We start from the raw sequence: 21504 nt of genomic DNA, 5'->3' as shown, positions 1-21504 counted from the left end.
TGCCGTTGCTCATGACATGCAAGTACTGTATGAAATGGTGCGTTGGTGGCTCACTAGACATGTCCCCCCAAGCGGTGGTCAACGCATGAACGAGGGATGCGTGTGTCAGGAACTGTCCAGCCGGGAGGGATGCATCCTCCACGAGGGCTGCAAAGGGTAGTAGGGCGCCGTCAGAGTATAGGTCGCCCATCGTTTCCACTTCTGCGGTGATCCAGCTATCCAACCGTACAGCGGATAGGGTCCCTGCCGTCGTCGGGGTGCCCAACAGTGGCAATATCGGCGCATATGGCGTCGTAGCCCGTGTTATTCGTAAGCAGCGGAGGAAGCATCTGCGTGCCACTGCAAGTAGTAGTTGTGGTGGTCTTGGAGTCCGAGTCAGCGGATGGAATAGCATTTGAATCTGGAACAGGGACCAAACGGTGGTATCTGTAGCTGTGTCGCTCAGATTCTTACCACCTAACCAGCTCGACACCCACTGCATTTGTGCAGCCAGATAATATAATTCCATGTTTGGAACTGCTAGTCCGCCCTCTGCAGTGGGCATGTAGAGTTTCACCAATGCGACTCGAGGCCGACCTTTGTTCCAAATCAGGTTTCGTAGCAGGACTTCAAGGTCTCGGAATACCCGGGTAGGTACATATGTTGGTATGTTCGCAAAATAGTATAACAGTCGCGGTAGCACTATCATTTTAGCTAAGGCTATGCGACTAGGGGGTGTGTATCACTTACAACGCAACTTTTACGTCGTAATGCTGTTACAACGCAGCTATTACAACGCAGGATCCATTACAACGCATGGCATTACAACGCATGGCATTACATCGCAGATGCTATTACAACGCATACCATTACATCGTAAGTATTGGTAAGTATATAATTTATTTTAATTTTATTTAATATTATATAAATAATTTAATTAATATTAATTATAAATAAAAATTAATAAAAATATTTATTTATGTTTTTAAATATTATAAATTAAATTTATTATTTTAAGTAATTTTTTAAATAAATATGAGTATAGGAGTATATGTATAGGTGTACTAAGGTTTTAGGGCAGGGTTTGGGTTTTGGGGTACAGGGGTGTTTTTAGGTTTCAGGGTAGGGTTTGGGTTTTGGGGTACAGGGGTGTTTTTAGGTTTCAGGGTAGGGTTTGGGTTTTGGGGTACAGGGGTGTTTTTAGGTTTCAGGGCAGGGTTTGGGTTTTGGGGTACAGGGGTGTTTTTAGGTTTCAGGGCAGGGTTTGGGTTTTGGGGTACAGGGGTGTTTTTAGGTTTCAGGGCAGGGTTTGGGTTTTGGGGTACAGGGGTGTTTTTAGGTTTCAGGGTAGGGTTTGGGTTTTGGGGTACAGGAGTGTTTTTAGGTTTCAGGGTAGGGTTTGGGTTTTGGGGTACAGGGGTGTTTTTAGGTTTCAGGGCAGGTTTTGGGGTACAGGGGTGTTTTTAGGTTTTAGGGCAGGGTTTGGGTTTTGGGGTACAGGGGTGTTTTTAGGTTTCAGGGCAGGGTTTGGGTTTTGGGGTACAGGGGTGTTTTTAAGTTTCAGGGCAGGGTTTGGGTTTTGGGGTACAGGGGTGTTTTTAAGTTAAATAAAATTAATTATATTATAATAATTACATTTCCTAATTAAAATAATTAAATTAAATACATTATTTTAAATAATTTATTTTAATTACAATCAAAAAAATATTTAAATTAAATTAATTTAATTATATTAATTAAATAAAATTAATTACATTTTTTATTAAAATTAATTTAAATAAATAATTACTATTATTTTAATTAAAATAATTTAATTAAATTAAAATAATTACTTTTTTTTTAAAAAGGTATACTTACCTATACTTACGATGTAATGCCATGCGTTGTAATAGCATCTGCGATGTAATGCCATGCGTTGTAATGCCATGCGTTGTAATGGATCCTGCGTTGTAAAAATTGCGATGTAACGGTCTGCGTTGTAAAATAACGCGTTGTAACATCATAGATCCGACTAGGGACATTGAGCGTTAGTGTGTTTCAGAACCCCACTTGTGCTCTGGTAGATGCGATTGCCCTCATCAGGTTGCCCTCCAAGATGTCTATCTGGTCTCGGTAGATGTGTATCCTAAGATATCTGAACACACTGGGGTACCACTGCAACCTTCCACCCCCGATGCATATATCGCATTCGGGAACGTCCGGGCTGAAGGAGTAGGCCCCGGATTTGGCCCAGTTTACTCGTAATCCTGACATTTCCTCAAAGGTACCGAAGATTGTAGTAAGGGATTCTGGGACATTGTTGAGGTCCTTAACGTATAAGAGTAGGTCGTCGGCATATAAGGACACAACATGTAGTCCGTCCGCCAATGGTATTCCCCAGTCAGCTCCCTGCGACCGGAGCATCGCGGCTAGGGGCTCCACTGCTAGGGAGAACAGCAGGGGTGACAGTGGGCAACCCTGTCTAGTGCCCCTCCGCACTCGAATAGGGTCAGAGAGTAATGCCCCAGTGCGGACTCGGACCGTGGGCTTACTGTATAAGAGGCCGACCATCATCAGATAGTCATCCCCTAACTCAAATTTCTCCAACACTGCTCGCAGGTAGGGCCACTCCACCGAGTCAAAAGCCTTCTCCAGGTCTAGCACAAGGCATCCTGCTCGTGGCCATTGTATCGTGGCGTATTCCTGCAAGCGAAATAGTCGTCGGATATTGTGGGATGTGTGCCTCGTCGGTACAAACTCGTTTTGGTCGTGATGTACCAACGCAGGAACCATAGGGGCCAGCCTACGGGCTAGAGCGGAGGCAAGAATCTTGTAGTCTGTGTTCAAAAGTGCGAGAGGGCGGTAAGAGCCCATCTGCGTGCCATCTCTGCCAGGTTTTAGTAAGGAGACAAGCGTCGCCTCATTAAGGGTCGGGGGCAGGGCGAAGTCATCGGCAGCCGCGGAGTACATCTTCACCAGGTGTGGGATCAGGATGTCTGAGGCGGCCTTGTAGAACTCGGCCGGTAAGCCGTCTGGCCCCGGGGTCTTACCATTCGAGAGGTTAAAGATAGTGTCGCGGAGTTCCTCGGGGTCCAGTGGTGTTCCGAGGTCATCCCGTTGTGTCGCCGTCAGGGCAGGCAACCGTATGTCAGAGAGATAGTCCAGAATGGCAGGTAGCGGGACATGGAGTCGGGAGAGGTATAGGCCAGTGTAATGTTCCGTGAATGCCTCATGTATTTGGCGCTGAGAGTATAGCGATCTGCCATCTCCGGCTTGTATGGTCGATATTGGAGCCGATCGGTCTTCCCGTGCGATCAGCCAGGTCAGCAATCTACCCGGTCTGTCACCTTGTCTGTGGGTTCGAGCAGAGTGTGCCGCAAAGTTAACATTTTTCAGACGGTCTAGTAGGCGGTCATGTTCCGCCCTAGCAGCAGTCAGTCGGGCGTCCGCACCGCCCCCCCCCCCCGCAGGGCATTCGAGGTCTAGTAGTTCCGATTCCAGTCTCGTCAGGTCCTGTTCAATTTGGCGTCTCATGTGTCCCTGTGTTCCCAGGCAGTGTCCCCGTGTCACCACTTTGAAAGCATCCCACTCGGTTTGGGGAGAGGACGCCGTACCAGCATTTAGCTCAAAGTATTGGGCCGATTGCGTAAGCAAGGATTCTCGGAATGTCACGTCAAGTAAGAGGTCAGGTTGGAGGCGCCAGGTGGGAATGGGAGGATGCGGGGCGTCCCATGCAATGGTCAGTGTGTGAGGGTTGTGATCCGAGTGGGTGCGGCCCATGTATTGAGAGTCTAGGACTAGCGGAAGGAGGTCGGGGGAAACCATGTATCTGTCCAGGCGGACATGTAATGCATGCGCGCCTGACCAATAGGAGTATGTGCGTGTCGTGGGGTTGCGGGTCCTCCATGCGTCTTGTAGGCGCCATTGTTGGGCCCAGTTGAGGAGAGCCTTCGTCGTGACGTGTGCCTGAGCGTTAGGTGGGGGAGCAGTCGACCTGTCTAAGTGTATGTCCAGGACACATTTATAGTCTCCTCCAAGGATCCACGGAAGCCCATGCCAGGGCGCCAGTGCCGTGGAGAGGCAGTCGAGGAAGCCCCCCTGTTCGGTGTTAGGGGAGTATATGGAGGCAAGCACCACCGGGTGCCCATCAAGTCTGCCCCTCACTATAACGTACCGGCCTCCCGCGTCTATCTGTGTATCCATGTCTGCCCAAGGTGTCCCCGGCCTTATCCATATGAGTGCCCCACGGGCATAAGAGGAGTATTCAGTGGCATAAATTTGACCGCGCCATCTCCTACGCAGCGCGTGGACCTCAGCCTTGTTGAGATGTGTTTCCTGCAATAAAACTACATGGAATTTATGGCGACGTAAATATGAGTATATTTGGCAACGTCTCGATGGTGTGTGCATTCCTCTCACATTCCATGTGCAGATCTTAATCTCAACCATATTCGCTATCTTGGTATGAGGCATCCGCCTCTCCTGTCACCCCCCCTTCAGGCAACCGCTTCCAAAGGCACCTCGCCCCCCCCCCTCACCCCCCGCAGACACAAACTCCAACATTTCTATCAAAGGCATAGGCAGTACTCTGACGTGAGGAAGGAGGAATGTAACTGGGTTTACAAACAGTGCTAAACGGCAGTAAATACCAAAAGGTCGGCAACGGAACATGTTGCCGTCCAAACACGCCAGTAGGGCGAAATATTAACGTTCAAGTCTAGGGGGCAGCTTGAGCTAGGTATCAATAAGGCAGTTCTCCAATGTCTAATCAAGTGAGATCAATTTGTCTGTTGCCCCTCCCCGGACCACAAATGATTCCCACTATATAGTCAAATGCGGCATCCAAATTTAATTTAAGCAGTTTTATAACGCGCTCTATTACTACCAGAGTATCCTGGCGCGAGAAAAAAGAGAAGAACAAGCATGTGGCCAAAAAAAGACAGAAAGTGGTCAGAGAACTAAAAGGCAGATCTAAAAAGGTGCGTTTTCAAAGCTTTCTTAAAAGAGACAAAGTTCTGCATCGATCTCAAGAACAGCGGCAGAGTGTTCCAGGCTGAAGCTGCCAGGACGGCAATTGACTGGCCGCCAAGGCGAGCGCGCCGAAAGCGGGGTATCTTCAGAAAATTCCCATCCGCTGAACGTAAAGATCGAGTAGGAATATAAAGATCGAGTAGGAATGGGCCATGCCTTCACTGATGGTTCAGTCCCCGGGTGACTATGCATACATCAGTGAGAGAGACAAACAGTATCCCCCGATTGTGCGGGGTAGAAGCTCGTCCACGTGTTAGGGGTGGGCGAGACAACAAACCCACCCCCTCGGTGCCCCCCCAGCGTCCATACCTCAGGGTGGATGCTCACTGCGCTAGGGCTTCTCTGTCTGTTCCCAGGGCGGCGAGGGGCTTCCCCAGTTGCAGCCGCGTCCGCTGCATCTCAGTGACCGGTCGTCCATGAGTCTCACCTCCGCCGCCCTGGTGCCAGTCGTCGATTGCATGTGTCACGCTTCAATGGGGCATATCCGCCGTTTGTGGCGTGACTTCCAGAAGCTCCACCGATAGTTGAGAGTCTGAAATCCCGTAGATAGCTTCATCGTCGCTTTGAGCCATCTGCGGGCTTGTTGCTTGAGCATTGTCTGAGGTCGGTGAGGCACTTAGTTGGGATACCCTACGGAGAGCGTCCCGTTGTTCCTGGAGCATTAGGTCCAGTGGCGGGGAGTGGTGAGTCGCATCGTCCGGGCGGCCGTTCGCGTGGCCTCTGTTCCTGCGTCTGCGTCGCGGTCCTCGCCCTCGGGGTCGCGTCTCAGGATGTTGCGCATTTCTCGGCGCCGTGTCCGTTCCGCTATCGAGCCAGTCGCTCACCTCCACATTGTTGTTAAAGAAGTAGGTTTTGTCTCGCGCCACTACCCTCAACTTCGCAGGGAAGAGTAGGGAGTACTTGAGGCCTGCTTCTCGTAGTCGACGCTTTACTTCCAGGAAATCATGGCGTTGGCGCTGTACTTGTATGGTGTAGTCAGGGAAGAACATCACCGTGGTGTTATCAATCCGGACCTCCCCGAGCCGCCTGGTTTCCCTTAAGATAGTGTCTCTGTCTCGGTAGTTAAGGACCTTGAAGAGTAGCGGTCTCGGGTTGGAGCCGGTAGTGTGAGGCCTCGTGGGTACTCGATGCGCTCGTTCCACCACAAACTGCGGCGAGAGTGTGTCCTCAGGTAATAGCTCACGTATCCAGTCTTCCACTCGTTGAGCCGGTCTGGCACCTTCCCATTTTTCCGGGACTGCGACGAGTCTGATGTTGTTGCGTCTCGCCCTCCCTTCCGCGTCCTCGGCTCTGTCCTCTAGGAATTCTACCCTGTTCAGGAAATCTTGTACTTGCTTGTCAGTTTGTGAGACCTTGGGGCCAAGGTCAGTCACCGTTCCCTCCAGCATCTTTGTGCGATCGGCCAATTTCTTGTGGTCTTCTCGCAGGTGGGTAAGGTCTATGGCGACACTGTCTATCTTAGATTCCAGGGACGTCCTGGTCTGGTGGAGGGATTGTTCCAAGCGTTCCATGGCTGCGAGCATGGTATCCAACCGTGATGTAACTTGGTCAGCCGCCATCTTGCGTAATGTCTTGTCTGATTTTCCCTTCGGCGGGGCTCCTCCGGTGCCAGTGCGAGTTCTCACTCCTCCGGACATATGCGAGGTGGCTCCACCGGTAGTAAAGCCAGGGGGCGGGGTAACCGTCGTCCCCAGGTCCAGCCGCGTCGCCAGAGCACAGGGGGGGTGCTCCCGGCACTTGTATCCGCAGGGTAGCGCAGCTTTTCTTCTATGCGTTCCCCACGGGATAGGTGGGCCTGTGTAGCGGTGCGTTGTGGCAGGCTGCCAAACCTAGTCTCAGGTACCGTGTGCCTCCCGCTGGTAGTCGGGCCTCCAGGTGAGTCCGATCCCACAGTTGCAGGGGCTTCAGGTCCTTTCCAGGCCAGTGGGAGGGGTCTGCCTGCGATTTGTGGTTGCTGGGGAGTCCGGGGACACCAAGCGTGGCTAATGTTCACCGGCAACTGATCGCCCAGAGCAGTGGTGTTGCGACCCAGTGGCCCCCCAAGGAACGATCAACGCAGCATTCGATCTGGGCCCACAGTGTCCGCCTCATGCAGTCTTCCGCTTCCTGAAAGGTGGGACCGCGCCTCGAAGTGTCACAGCCAACTGGCACTGTGCCTCCCAGGTCTGCCCGCTGCACTAGGATATAGAGGGGGAGGTGGGGAGTCCCAATCCAGTAGTGTCCCCCCCCCCACACAGGCCGCCTCGCGAGGAGGCGCCGGGTGCAGCGGGGTATGGGCACCGTCTATGCGTGTGTGCAGCCGGTGTGGGCCAGTCACCGTGGATATCGGCTCCTCTGCGTGGCTCCGGGCTTGTCCATGGAGGGAGCGTCAGCGGTTGGGGGGGCCGCCAGTGCAGGGCCTCCGGCTCTCCTGCAATGTCGCCACACGTCGCCAGGCAACTGCGCTCGACACCACCCCGGCAGGGGGGGAGGGGGGCATAGGGGGCAATCAGCCTGGGGGTCCCCAGGGGCCCGTGTCCAGCTAGGGTCGGATGTTGGTGAGTTCCGTCGCGCTGAGCATGCCAGTAGTGTGGGTCCCAGTGGAGGGAAGGTCGGTGCCGTCCCTCCGTATCCGGCAGTTGGGGCCCTCTCACCTTCGCCTCCGGTCTTCTTTATGGGCGGCAGCCGCGCTTCCACCAGCGCATGGGTAGTCGGCCTGGTGTCTGCACCCCAAGCTCGGGCGTCGTCCGTCTTCTTCTAGCGCCCCGCCAGGTGTTGTTGGGCCAGATCTCCCTCAAGGCGGCAGTCAGCAAACCCAATCAGCCTTCGGGCCCAAGGCCTGGTGTGTGGTCTTCGCCTCGGGTCCCGAGTCAGGGCCCAGGCGGCAGGTCCCCGCCTCCCGTCCTCGCAGTCGTCTCCGCCGACCGGGTGGTCACAGGCACCCCCCGGCCGAATCACCGTGTGGTGCATGCGTAGGCATCTCGGTGCTTACTTCCCTGGCCTGGGTTACCGTCTCTTCTGGGCTCCCAGCTCTCACGCTGTTTCCCCGTGTCCCGCCCGGTAGCTGCGATCGTCTCCACTACAGCGGGGGGGGGGTGCAGGGTACAGATTGTCCGGGGGGGGGGGGGTCCTGAGACCTGCGCCTCAATGTAGGTAGATGTGGGCGAGTTAGGATAGTAGGCCGCGTGGTGAGGCCCAGTTGCACGGCCCAGGCCACGGCCTCTCGTAGGCCCCCTCGCCGGCCGTGAGACAGCAAGTCCCGCCAGGGAGCTCTGGGAAAGTCCGGTGCTTTTGCGGCGGACCCCAGAAGCAAAAGTCGGATAGGATGTCCAGGAAGGTTGGTAGATGGCCCGCCTGCAGTTTCAGGCTTTTTCGGTGTGAAATGCCGGATAATTGGTCCGGGGAAGGGGAAGCTCAGCTCGGAGCTCTACCTGGGTGCTGCTGCTCTCATTGCGTGCCTAGCCACGCCCCCGTCCATTTCCATTGACTTCATTCCATGATTTTTGTCGCAAGAAAGTGCCACTCTAAGTGTTACACATCTAGTTGTTGCCTGACTCTCGTAAATCCACTAAATCTATGAAAATGAAAATGTCACACATAAGCAATCTGAAACATTAGCAGCTATTTTCAAATGGGTGTAATTTCTGATATTTATATGAGTCCCTCGGGTTCATTGCCTAATTTCGCTAGCGAGAAAGTGCACTCATAGTTAAGGTTTTCCGTTTAAACGGATTTTTACATATAAATACAGACGGAAAACAATTTTTCCTTTGTCTGTATTTATATCTCAAAACGACAAAATACTAGTAAATGTTGCTGCGCTGCTGTGCTCGAAATCAGTTCTCGCCACGTCTCTCTTTCTGATGTAGGGGAGATTCTTTCTAATCCTTCCAATCAGAGTCTTTAGGTGAGGTACTGCCGTGCCCCTGAACCAATCCTGGTCAGATTTAAGCTCACTGAGTGGGCATGTGAACACCTCTGGCCCTTCTCTCAGAACATTTGCCCCGCTACTTCATCCTTTTGCCTGCACTACAACCAGCACCGTGCCACCGTGTTGACACAGTCAGCATTTGTTGCTGCCCCGGTCCTTCGGAATTAACCAACTCCAGGGCTCTGCCTCTTAAGTAAGCTCCCTGCCAGCCCTCGGCCATTTCAACTAGAAAGGTACCTGTATTTCCCCTGTGTATGTGCCCTCAGGGGACAAATGGATGGCGACTTCACAGTGTCCCTAGAAACAGCAGAGAGCTAGAAGCCTGGACACTAACCCGAGAAAGCCACTCCTCACAGTCTGTCCCGCTGCAGCCTTGGGCTCCTCCCCCTCCGGTTTGAATTGGCAGCACCAGAGTCCGAAATCCGATCCTCTGTCCTCCTTCCTCATGTGTGTGTGTGTGTGTGTGTGTGTGGGGGGAGGGGAGGGGGAGGTGGAAGGGGCGGCGGCTTTCTTTTCACTTTCTAGATTGGTGTGTTTTAAGTTGCCAGTTTTGTTGCTCCCTCGGCTCTTTACAGGTCCCTTGATGTATAACTTTACAGCTCCGTGTAGAAACACTGGCATGTTTGTTGGAAGGGTGTCGTTACCCAGCTGGTGTACACAAGCCAGGGATGGTGCACGAAGTAACAGTTGTGTGTAGTTGCAGCGCATAATTGTTCATCCTTCAAGAGCGCATATTAAATTAGATCATTTACATGCCATGAATGTTTGTGCAACCGCAGTAACCGCAGTAGTAACTTTCACAAGCTGAAGGGCATTACGTTTCGATTACCATGGCTTGGACGCTTAAACCTGGCAAGGAAAGGAGGCATAACGACTGAAAAAGTGGAAGCACATCTTTTATACATGAGGGGTGTTCCCGTTTTAGCAAAAGCGAACTTCTTCATTGATTTCTAAGCTGTTCGGTATACATCAAATTAGGACAATAACAGCATAGTGGCGCAACTAGAGCCAAATTGGTTTTTTTTTGGGGGGGGGGCTAATTCTTCAAGCAGTAGGTAGCATGGAGAACAGGGGCTCTAAGAAGTGGTGAAAAAACAACAAAGCCTCACTAACAGGCAAATGGTCTTTTAAAGACCAGTGAAGTACTGAAGTACTGTGTGTCCCCTGGAAGCTGCCTCAGCCCAGATGAAACACACCAATGAAATCAGGAACTTCAGCCTTACCACCCCATTCTACAACTGATCTCTGTTATTGAAGAGCCCTCACCATATACCAATGTACTGTTATTGATGCATACAAAAAAATATAGAATTTAAATTTGGAAGCCTCAAACACCTTCCATTGTCAATTTAAATAAATGTGTAAAAATACTAGTTGTAGCGTCGGCTTTTGCTTGTGGCAAAATAAATGTGGATAAATACATAAAAAACGCCTAAAAAATAAATATGGATAAATACAGACGGAAATGGCAAAAAAATAAATACCATAAAACCGGGAGCCCTACTCATAGTCCTTGAAATGGCACTTATAATTAGAATGAAAATATGAAAATGTCACACAGCAATCTGAAACCTTGGCAGCTATGGGGTCCATTCAGGCCCTGTGCTGTCAACCACATTCTCACTATCCTCTGCATTGGCGCAAACACAGGAATCATGGCAGTCACCTGGCAGTGGCGATTAAAAAAGCTATGGTGAAGAGTATAACTTGGCTTTTAACATACCAGAGTCTTTTGTGTGTCTGCTTATGTTTGTGTGTTTGCCTGCATTTGTATGCCTGTTTTTTGTAAGAAAAAAGCGAGAGAGAGAATCAAGACACTCACAGGAGATATTTTAAAGAAAATTGGTGGCACTTTGTGTGTACATGTCTGCTCGGCAACAAAGGTTCATAAATAACGTAGTAGGGAGGGTTGGTGGGTGAGTGAGTGAATGGATGAGCGAGCAAGGGTGGATGTATAGATGGATGTATAGCTGGATGAATGGATGGATGAGTAAATGGATGGATGAGTGAATGGATGGATGAGTGAATGGATGGATGGATGGGTGAAAGAGGGTGGATGATTGGATAAAAGGGCGGATGATGGGTGTAGGAGAGTAGGGTCTGCTTCCTATGGTCACCCCCACTTTTTGCTTTTGCTTTACTGGTTTTCGACTTAGATGTGGCTGTGGGCCTGCTAATCAGACCCACAGCCCAGATGCACTCTCTCTAAATTCACACCATGTACTCTAGGGTACATCCACAATTGGGAATTGGTTCACCTTATCAGCCCCCGTAGAAGTGTACCCTAGGTACTCAGGGCATAGGTGTAACCAAGGCCTACCAGGGGCTGCAGCATGTATTATGCCACCCCTGGCTGGCCACTCAAACTGACACTACTGGCTGATCACTCAGCTGGGGCAAGGTCGTGTAATCACCCCTTGCTTAGGTATAGTATTCCTATATCTACCCTTATATATAGACACACAGTAACCTATAAGTCACTCCTATGGCAGGCCTTAACAATCCTGGAGGCAGAGTGCTTGGTTATGTGTGAGAGGGTGCTCTAGCATGAGCTGAGCCTGTCTGCAGCTTTCGGAACCATGTCCTTATAGCTGTTCTATGATATTGCCATACCATATACTCTTAAGTGCATTATAATCCTCGCGGTTGAATGCTAACTTTGGTTTGGCTTTATCTAAACATGTCGTGTAAGGTGTCATACGCTTTGGAATACTACCCCCTCGCCAATTCTGGCAACGGGGGTAGCATTCCACCCTTCTAGAGGGAGAAGACATGTTGTTGCTGACTATCCCGGTTAAAGTTAACCAGAGCCCCAGCGTCACAAAATGGACGCTGCTGCCACAGACACAAGTCTGACCTCCTGCTGCTGGGAGTCCTTCCAGTCACGGAGGTTTGGACAATAGGTTTCCTGCCTGGAGAGGTGCGAGCACCAACCCAGACAGGACTTTGTGTATTGGGACAGGGAGGGCTCCATGCATAGTCCAGTTCAAACCGGTGCTGGAGCACTCCAGCCCCAGCTCTGGTGCGAAACTGGACAAAGGAAAGGGGGTGTAAACACCCCTTCCTGGTCCCACCCATAGGAGGGACCTAGAAAGTAATCCAGCCCCTTTTAGTTGTATAAAGGTAGGAGCTGAACCCCAGGACTTTAGATTTGATCCTGAACTGAAACTTGAAACGAAACTCTGGACCTTCGACATTCTGCTGAAGCTGAAGACTGAAGAATCTCCCTTGTGGCCAAGGAGTGACCACCCTGGGCAACCAGGCACCATCCAGCAAATCAACGGCTTGCTTTGTCGACGCTCCCGCCGGGACCCAAGCACAGAGCCTGACAAGACACAGACTTCCAGACCTCTCTGACCCTCTCTTCACGTCTGCAGCATAGCTGAAATCCGTGGAGGCGACGAGACACGTGGGACCGGACATCTTGAAAAGTCCACGACTTGCTAACTGTGCAGCTCCTGAGGTATCCTCGCAGCTGTGCACTGGGGATTGAGAAGCCTCGAATCCGAACTCCACCTGCACCGAAGATCAGCCCTCCACACTCCACGAGTTCTGCGTGGGGCCCTTCTGCTTGTGTTCTGCTCGATGCGTTGTTCGGTTGCTGGCCCGTTGGCTAGTAGCCTCTGTGACGACAATCCTTTGAAACCAACTCGCTGGTCTGGTTGCTCCAGACTGGCCCTTGCCTCCCTGCAAAGGTGAGGCACCTCAGACCTTGCTGGTCTGCATCAGAAGCCTTCTTTGAATCCTGCATGGGTTGCCTTTGCCAAGGCTTGTTGACTCCAATCCGGCAGTCGACCACTCCATCTGCGAGAACCTTTGTGGGACAGCTCCTCTCCAGCATCTGGTCGTCCTCGACGCCTCCTGGTCCGCGTGGCTGAAGAGACAAGCTTCAAGACAGCACCTGATTGCTCCTCGACGTCGCCTGGTTCCTTCCTGGTTCCACCCGGTCACTGGCTAGTGACCCAGACTCTGTCCCCTCTGCTTTCAGCAGGTCTTTTTCATCCTCGATCCACCCTTGGATCCATCTGGACATCTTCCTCCTGGTCGCCTGCAGAATCTTTCTTCACAGCTCCATAGACTTCAACAGCGAAACCCGACACATCTTCACACCTATGCACCCGCTTCCTGTGTGTGAGGTAACGCAAGTACTTCGGTGCTCCCAAGGGTATTGACTATCCACGTGTCTAGATTTTTAGTTGTTTCCTTCTAGCTAGACCGGAAGTGTCCTAAATCCTTCTTTTTCTAGACTCTAAGTTCCCATTGTCTTAACATTGACTTTCGCGTGTGTGTAAAGACACTGCACGCGCCGCCTGTGGGCCTCCTACTCCTAACCTGGTGCAAGGTGTTCACTAGAATAGTGAACATCATATACCAGGCCAACTTCTCACAATGGGTGGATAAGTGAAAGATTGGATAGATGAATGAAAGGAGGGAGGATTGATGAAAGGGTGAATGATGGATGAGTGAAAGGAGGGATTGAGTGAAAGGGTGGATGGAATGAAAGGGTGCATTGTATAAAGGAGTGAAAGGGTTGATGGATAGATGAGCAAAAGGATTGATGGATGAGTGAAAGGGTGGATAAAGAGATAGATGAGTGAAAGGATGAATGGACAAGTTTAAAGATGGATAGATGGATGGATGGATGGATAGTTTTGGATATGAAGGGTGGACAGACGGAATGGTGAAAAACTGAATGATGGATGAAAAACTGAATAGATGACAGAATGTAAACGGTAAATGGTGGACATCAGCAGGTAAAGCTAGGATAATAGGATGAATGTATAGATTGATGGAAGAGACAAGAGATGTCTTCTGGGGACGGTCATGATGATTTGCTTCATTTGCTTGGTGCCATAAGAACTTTGGTTCGAAGTGGGGGTATTTTCAGTTTCCTCCTACTCACCTGCTCAAAAATATATAGTCTTGCGCCAAACAACAGCTATTAACAGTATGGCATTAAGAAGGTGCAACTATTGCAAAAAAATCAAATGGTAACATACTATCGCATTTCTCTTTCATTGTGTGTAATGAGTTAACTTGATTTGTTTATATAAACACATTTATCATGTGTTTTGGTGTGTGCTGCAACTATTATAGAAGTCGTTAAGTATCATCATGTCTTGCCCTTAGCCCCGCCCACTCACTACACCTCTAGCTCATTTTAATGAGTACCTGCACTTATTTTTCCCGTTTAAAGCACTGGCTAGTACTGTGTTTTTTGTGTTCACTGAAAGAGAAAACAAGCTCTTGTGGCTGATTTTCTGAAGGTGTTCTATAGTCTAACAATGTGGATTTTTTATTTGTTAGGTTATGGTTTGGTTGTCTCTTGTCTAGCCTATTACTGTTGAGTTGCTGTGATGTTCTTTGCCCTAGTGGTGGCGTCTTTTGTTTGGTTGTGGACTCTGGATGTAAATAAGGACTGCAATCTCAGTGTTTAACGGATTTTGGTAACCTGTGGTGAGAGAGAGGGATGTTTTCTTTGCTGGGGAGCTCTGTTTAAATGAGGGGTCCGTGCTTCGATGACTGTGGCAGTCAGTGGTGTATTATTGGGGTCTTGTTTCATGTAAGTATATGTATTTGTGTTCGAAGGGCTGTGCAGCTCAAGGCCGAGCAATAGGGCACTTCATTTGATAGAGTTGTGGTTGTGTTCTGTGGTTTATAAGTGCACTCGTGTTTGTGGGGCCGGGCTCTTGTGGCTCAGAGACTGTGCTCGGCGGAATTGTGGTCTTGTTCTGCCTCTGACATTTTCTTTCTCACATATGGCTTTGATGTGCTGAAGGGGTGGCCCCAGGCCAAAGACTCACATTCCAATCGACTTACATTGAGACTAAGAGGGAAAGGAAAAATGCTTCCAGGCATCGACTCCGGACTGTTGCACCAGCGTCTCTCCCCCTCTCCCCCCTCCCCCGGAGGTCTGATCCCATCTGGACACAGGTGCGCCCTGCACACACTATGCATCAACTGTCGTACATAGGCCCCCTATCTCTTGGACCTCCCTCAGACCTCAGGTGTGGCGACCTACCCTCACTAAGACCTTTGACTCTCTGATCCCACCAGGGCTGGGTGCAGAGTGCACACTTGAGCCTAACACTGTACTCACAGCAGGACAGAGATGCACAAATGCCACACTGGGGGGAATTTTATGAAATGTGGAACTCTGATAAATGTCAGCAATACTAAGTAAGGGCGCAAAATCTGTTCCGCTCGCGGAATTAGCGAATTTTCGGCAATTTCGCGATCCACGAATCTCGCGAAATTGTTGAAAAATTCGCAATTTCGCTCACTGGCGGATTTTTTTGCACATGCCCGAGTTGAAGCTCAAATAATCAGTCCAAACAACTAGTGAGCACGGTCTAGGGTAGGCAGGTATGCTTCCTCCCTCTATCTACCGCCTACAATTAGATGTAATCCTTGATGGAGGTCTTCACACCACGAGTTTCTCGAGCGCAATCCCTGTGTACTACCTGTCGCCAGGAGGCTGCTTTCCTCTCATCTGCTGCTCTGATCGGTCTCTGACCCTTTATAAACAAGAGGCATGTGAACTCGCATAGAAGCCCCGCCCGTTTGGTCCCGCCACACACACACTAGGGTATGCAACGTCTTCCCGTCCTTTCCTCACTATGATGGACAGCTCACTCGAGGGATCTCGGTACCTTTTGGCATGGTGGCAAAGTTACAGACACACGTGGTCACTGGAGACAACTCTTCTGGCCCTTTACGCAGCTGTAGTGTAGCAAAAGCACTATACATTTACCCAACGAGGTAGCACTTACTGATTAGCCAGTAGAAAGTACTCCAGTTGAGTAGAGGTATGGCACAACACGGTGGCATCTTCGTGGATAAATCTGCAGGCAGGATTCATTCTGGCACGATGCTCCTGTCACAAAAATTAAACCTCAAAAGGAAGCACTTACAGATATAAGCAGGTGCCCGAGTTGAAGCTCAAATTCAGTTGCGCATTATAATCAGCTCAAACAACTAGTGAGCACGGTCCAGGTGTGGTTCCTCCCCATATCTACCTCCTACAATTAGATGTAATCCTTGATGGAGGTCTTTGCATCCACAAGTTTCTCAAGCGCAATCCCCTTGTACTTCCTGTGACCAGGAGGCTGCTTTCTTCTCATCTGCTGCTCTGATTGGTCTCTGACCCTTTATAAACAAGAGGCATGTGAACTCGCATAGAAGCCCTGCCCGTTTGGCCTCGCCACACACACACTAGGGTATGCAACGTCTTCCCGCCCTTTCCTCACTATGATGGACAGCTCACTCGAGGGACCTCAGCACCTTCCGGCGCGGTGGCAAAGTTACAGACACACGTGGTCACTGGAGACAACTCTTCTGGCCCTTTACGCAGCTGTAGTGTAGCAAAAGCACTATACATTTACCCAATGAGGTAGCACTTACTGAGTGATTAGCCAGTAGAAAGTACTCCAGTTGAGTAGAGGTATGGCACAACACGGTGGCATCTTCGTGGATAAATATGCAGGCAGGATTCATTCTGGCACGATGCTCCTGTCACAAAAATTAAACCTCAACAGGAAGCACTTACAGATATAAGCAGGTGCCCTAGTTGAATCTCAAATTCAGTTGCGCATTATAATCAGCCCAAACAACTAGTGAGCACGGTCCGGGTGTGCTTCCTCCCCATATCTACCGCCTACAATTAGATGTAATCCTTGATGGAGGTCTTTGCATCCACGAGTTTCTCGAGCGCAATCCCCGTGTACTTCCTGTGACCAGGAGGCTGCTTTCTTCTCATCTGCTGCTCTGATGGGTCTCTGACCCTTTATAAACAAGAGGCATGTGAACTCGCATAGAAGCCCCGCCCGTTTGGCCCCGCTGCACACACACTAGGGTATGCAACGTCTTCCCGCCCTTTCCTCACTATGATGGACAGCTCACTCGAGGGGCCTCGGCACCTTTCGGCGCAGTGGCAAAGTTACAGACACACATTTGTGCAAATCTGCGAACTCGTGGATTTTTTTGCCATTTCGCGCGAATTCGCGAACAGCGAATCCGCAAAATTCACCCATACTTAATCAATACACAGGTGTGAACTGCTTCTGTCTGGCGGATCCCAGCAGGGTACATGCAGAGCTTAGTTTAAAAGAAAGAGTGCTGGTGCCCCAGGCTCCGCTCTGTGCTATTAAACTTTGGCGCAGAATCCCAAGGCTGCGTAGTCCTAAATCCACCTCATGCATCTTTAATCCACTACCAGACACTCCCTGCCCCTTTATTTCACTGTTGCAGGTACCTGCTCTCTCCTTTTTTGACTCTGTTTCTATCTTTCTTTTCCTCCATCTTTCCATTTTGTGTGCTTTCAAGCCCAGTTGGCCGCGACGCTTCACCTCTTTTTCTCTCACAGGCCAATCATGTACAGGCTCATGGTATGCAGCTGCAGGGGTTTGGGGTGCCTCGGGCTGCATTTCCTCTCAATTTTTCTACACAACAAGGGAAAACCCAAAAGGAATATCGCTAGGGTCCTTGGGCGGTTGCTTATTACACAAAACAGGGGACCCTAGTCATTTAGGATCGCATGAATGCTAGACACACACTAAATATTATGTGTGTCCTTTGTCCAGCCGGACAGAACTTTATTTAGCTAGAATGCCATATAGTGATTCAAATAATCAACATTTATACACAAGTGGGCACAACCTGTGACCCACAGAAGACAAGACAAAACAGAAATAAATTATGTAAGGGCGCACAAGGCGGTCTGTACTGGTAATTCAGTTCTACAGACTTGGGTTCATATTTAGCAAACCATTGTTAAGAACGTTTGTGACTTATAAAACAAACATGGTGCTTTAGGGTCGACGACGTTTCGATGCAGAAACAAATGCAAGCATCATCATCAGGACAGAAAACATTGTATCATGTTTGTCTTGAAAGCATAATAGCTGAGCCTCTATGACATTTTTACATAATGACAAAAAATAATAATTAGTGGTAGAGCAGTAGTGGAAAAAGAGAGGGGGAAAAACATATAGAGATATTACGTTAGTGATAGCAAGTTTTAACATTTAGAATTTGCTAGGTATTATTTAAATAGTTTGAGGTTTATATAAATACTGGTGATATTGATCGTGAGGTGACTCATATTTATAGTGCAGATTCACGAGTAAGTGCCATGTGTGAATGAACAAGGTGACATCATTAGGACGAACTGGTTGACATAATATTATTCACGTCCTTACGTATCATCTAAAAGTTGCACCCGTGGCATGGTAAAAACTGTGAAGGTTTTAAAATTTCAGACGGCGCAGTGAACCAAAATTCGGCGCAGTGATTTAAAAACAAGGGTCACGGAATATATACCTTCGTGAGGGGCGCGATACGCACAACGAGGGCGGGGGCACCGTTTCTGCAAGATCGCAGGGTGTCTTGATTCTATCAGGGTGAAAACAAGGGAGTTGCGGTATTGCAAAGCGGGATAGTTTTTAAACCAAACTTAAAAACTGAGTGAGCCGTTACTTACAATGGCCGTCCTCGTCGCGTTGCGCGTCGCGTGATAATGGGCTGGAGGGAGAGAAAGAGGCGAGGGTTGAGGGGGCTAAGGGTTTGAGCGTGGTAAAACTAGTCCCCGGTGGTAGAACAGAACTTACAAGTAATGGATAGAGGTGGTCCTCGTTTACCGGCCGAAGCAATCTCCGGTGGGTAGAATCCTGGGAGGGAAGAGACCGGGTCAGTTACTGTGGTCGTCTAACACGCGGTTTGAAACCGCTCGGTTACTATTTAAATAGCGGCTGGGGATGGGGTTTACTTACTTGATTTGTTCTTGCTCGATGGCAGTACGGTGGGGTTCTGGCGGTGATCGCTAACGGGTCGGGGGTGGAGCATACTCTTAAGAAGCATGCAGGTGAAAACCAAGGTAGGACTAGGTGGACGTGAAGTGATTGTGGCGGCCATCTTAGAGTGGGGTTAGGGAAGGGATAGATGGATATTGACATTGAGAAATATGATACATGTGAACAATACAATTATAAACAGCAATTACATATATACAACAGTTTACATTATGTTGAAAAAATAGTCGCGAGGAGTTATTCATCACGCAGGGTGCTTCCTAATTAAAGAAACAGTCATCACAATAATTACATTATGGTGAAAATATGCAGAGGAGGTAATCATTGAGCAGAGTGCTTCCTAATTAAAGAACCGATCATCACAATAATGAAGTCCAGTCTTCGACCCTGTTCAGGCCTTTACGTATACTGTCAGTTCTCAGTATCCAATGTAGTTCCACTTTGTTCAGGATTTGAGCAGATTTTCTGCATCGAAACGTCGTCGACCCTAAAGCACCATATGTTTGTTTTATAAGTCACAAACGTTCTTAACAATGGTTTGCTAAATATGAACCCAAGTCTGTAGAACTGAATTACCAGTACAGACCGCCTTGTGCGCCCTTACATAATTTATTTCTGTTTTGTCTTGTCTTCTGTGGGTCACAGGTTGTGCCCACTTGTGTATAAATGTTGATTATTTGAATCACTATATGGCATTCTAGCTAAATAAAGTTCTGTCCGGCTGGACAAAGGACACACATAATATTTAGTGTGTGTCTATCATTCATGCAATCCTAAATGACTAGGGTCCCCTGTTTTGTGTAATAAGCATTTCCTCTCAAGGCACGACAGAGCTGCAGCTGGCATACACGCGTGGCCAGATCCGCTCATCGCCAATGTAAAGTAGTGGGCTCTAGGCTCACATACTTGGAAGTAGGGCACACGGACACAGTGGTATGTGGTACTGGAACTGGCCCAGGGCACCTGCGACCAGCCTCTTTTATTAGCAGGATCACCTGACCAGTGATGCCTGTGGTGGGTGGGTGTATAGTGTAGGTACAGCATAATCCTAAACACTAGAACGTGTCCACAGGACACTACAGGTTTGGCAGCAGCGCACTCCAATAATGGTGCAGTCGGGCCCCGCCAGTTCGGGCCAGCGCTACAGGTGGCTATCAGGTCGGGGGTGGGATAGGGCAGCACCATCTAGCACACCGCCAGCTGGCTGTGTCTACCCCCTCCTAGGCCCATGCCAGGTCCTGAGGCCATCATCGGGAGTCTTGGGCGCGCCTCTGCAGCCCCTTCTACCATCCCGCTCCAAAGGAGGTGTCCCTACCAGTTGCCCCCCCTCCCTTTTTATGGACAGGAGGAGATAGCACCAACCTGGATTGATTTGGTGGGCCCATGTTGGAGCTCCTCTACCACACGTCGGTGATGTTGAGTGGTTGGTCACACCCCCTCGGGACGTTGGCGATCCATACTGCAGAAGCACTGATCACTTTGGCAAGACCTGTACTTATGCAAGGTGTGCTGTCACTACATTGTGCATTCTCAACACTTTTAATACTGCCAAGCGCTACAACTCTGGAACAATACAGATGCATAATTGGAGGTGGACAAGGCTGGCTTACTAATATTTTCATTGATTTTTACACTGAGGATTGGACACGGAGACGACCAGAGGAGACAAAAAGCTGTCTCAAATGATAATGGGAGAGGTGTCAAGAAAGTGTCGTCAACCCCATCCTGTTACCAATTTGGTGCAGGCCATGGGAGGTGCTGGCACTCTACTGATGACATGTTGATTTGTGACCATATATGAGTTGGATTACAGCATTGTCTAGACACCTTCCAAGACTATTTCAAAATAATTTTTATTTAAAGTCCTCTTGGAAAAGGCTCATATTGTCTCTTTTGGTAAGATTAAGCCCAGCCCTTGCTGGTACCTGACAGGGAAGCGCTTATGGACGGACAACTGTCTCGTTCTATGTATCGATTAAAATGTAACCTGAAATGTGCTGTTTGGCGCTCTCAATATCAGTGTTAGGAATACTAATATTGCTAACCGGTGGTAATGTTATAAGGATGGGATACTTTCTATGATAGTGGTAACAAAGGAGTTTCTTGCAAAAATACGCCCAGTGTTAAATTATGGTGCTACCCGTGTAGTTCTGGGATGCAAAAACTAATGTGAGGTTGCTAGAAAAATATTTGTGGAAGAACATCCTAGGGCGTAGTCAATCTGTCCCGGTAGAGGCAATTAGGCGAGAAATCTAAATCTTGTCTCTGTGTGGAGGCACTACTCTAAAGTTGGAATGTGAGATAAAAGTTTGCTCTCTGATGCTTTGTTGGTCTTCGTCAGCGATGCACGACGACTAACTTGGACTGTGGAGGGAGAGAACTAACTTGGACTGTGGAGGGTAAGAGAGACCTTTTATTACATCTCCTATGTGTCAGAGAGGACTTCACTTGGAAAACTCTGTCTTTGATTCGAACTTCGCAATATTGTGCCCTATAGGAAAACTGCCGTTACAGCGGACAGGAAGCCTTCACTGTTGACAGACAGAGGCACAAAAAGCTATGGTCTCTATTCTGACACTATGGAGTATCTTTTATGTTGCAACAGCAACAAAATAAAGATTATTGAACTTGAGTAAAGAAAGCTGCCTCAATATCACACCTCACTGTCGCCAGAGGTGTGTAGGAAATACCTGTTGACTCGTTTAGATATTTCTCTATTTGTGAGCCTGACAGGAATTTGGCAGCGAATAGTCATAGTCATAGTCATAATTTCTTGTATAACGCACATTTCACAAA

At 49.2% G+C, this 21504-nt stretch overlaps 1 protein-coding gene across 2 annotated transcripts in view; it reads right to left on the bottom strand.

Moving 5' to 3' along the window:
- The window catches only part of LTBP2 (latent transforming growth factor beta binding protein 2), a 1439407-nt gene that overhangs the window by 652894 nt on the left and 765009 nt on the right, over positions 1 to 21504 (bottom strand). The window lies entirely within an intron of this gene.

The sequence above is a fragment of the Lissotriton helveticus genome, chromosome 9 (genome assembly GCF_964261635.1).
Source record: "Lissotriton helveticus chromosome 9, aLisHel1.1, whole genome shotgun sequence".
NCBI classification, from domain to species: Eukaryota; Metazoa; Chordata; class Amphibia; order Caudata; family Salamandridae; genus Lissotriton; species Lissotriton helveticus.
Note: the sequence above shows the minus strand (reverse complement) of the source record. Positions and strands in the feature narration are given on the sequence as shown.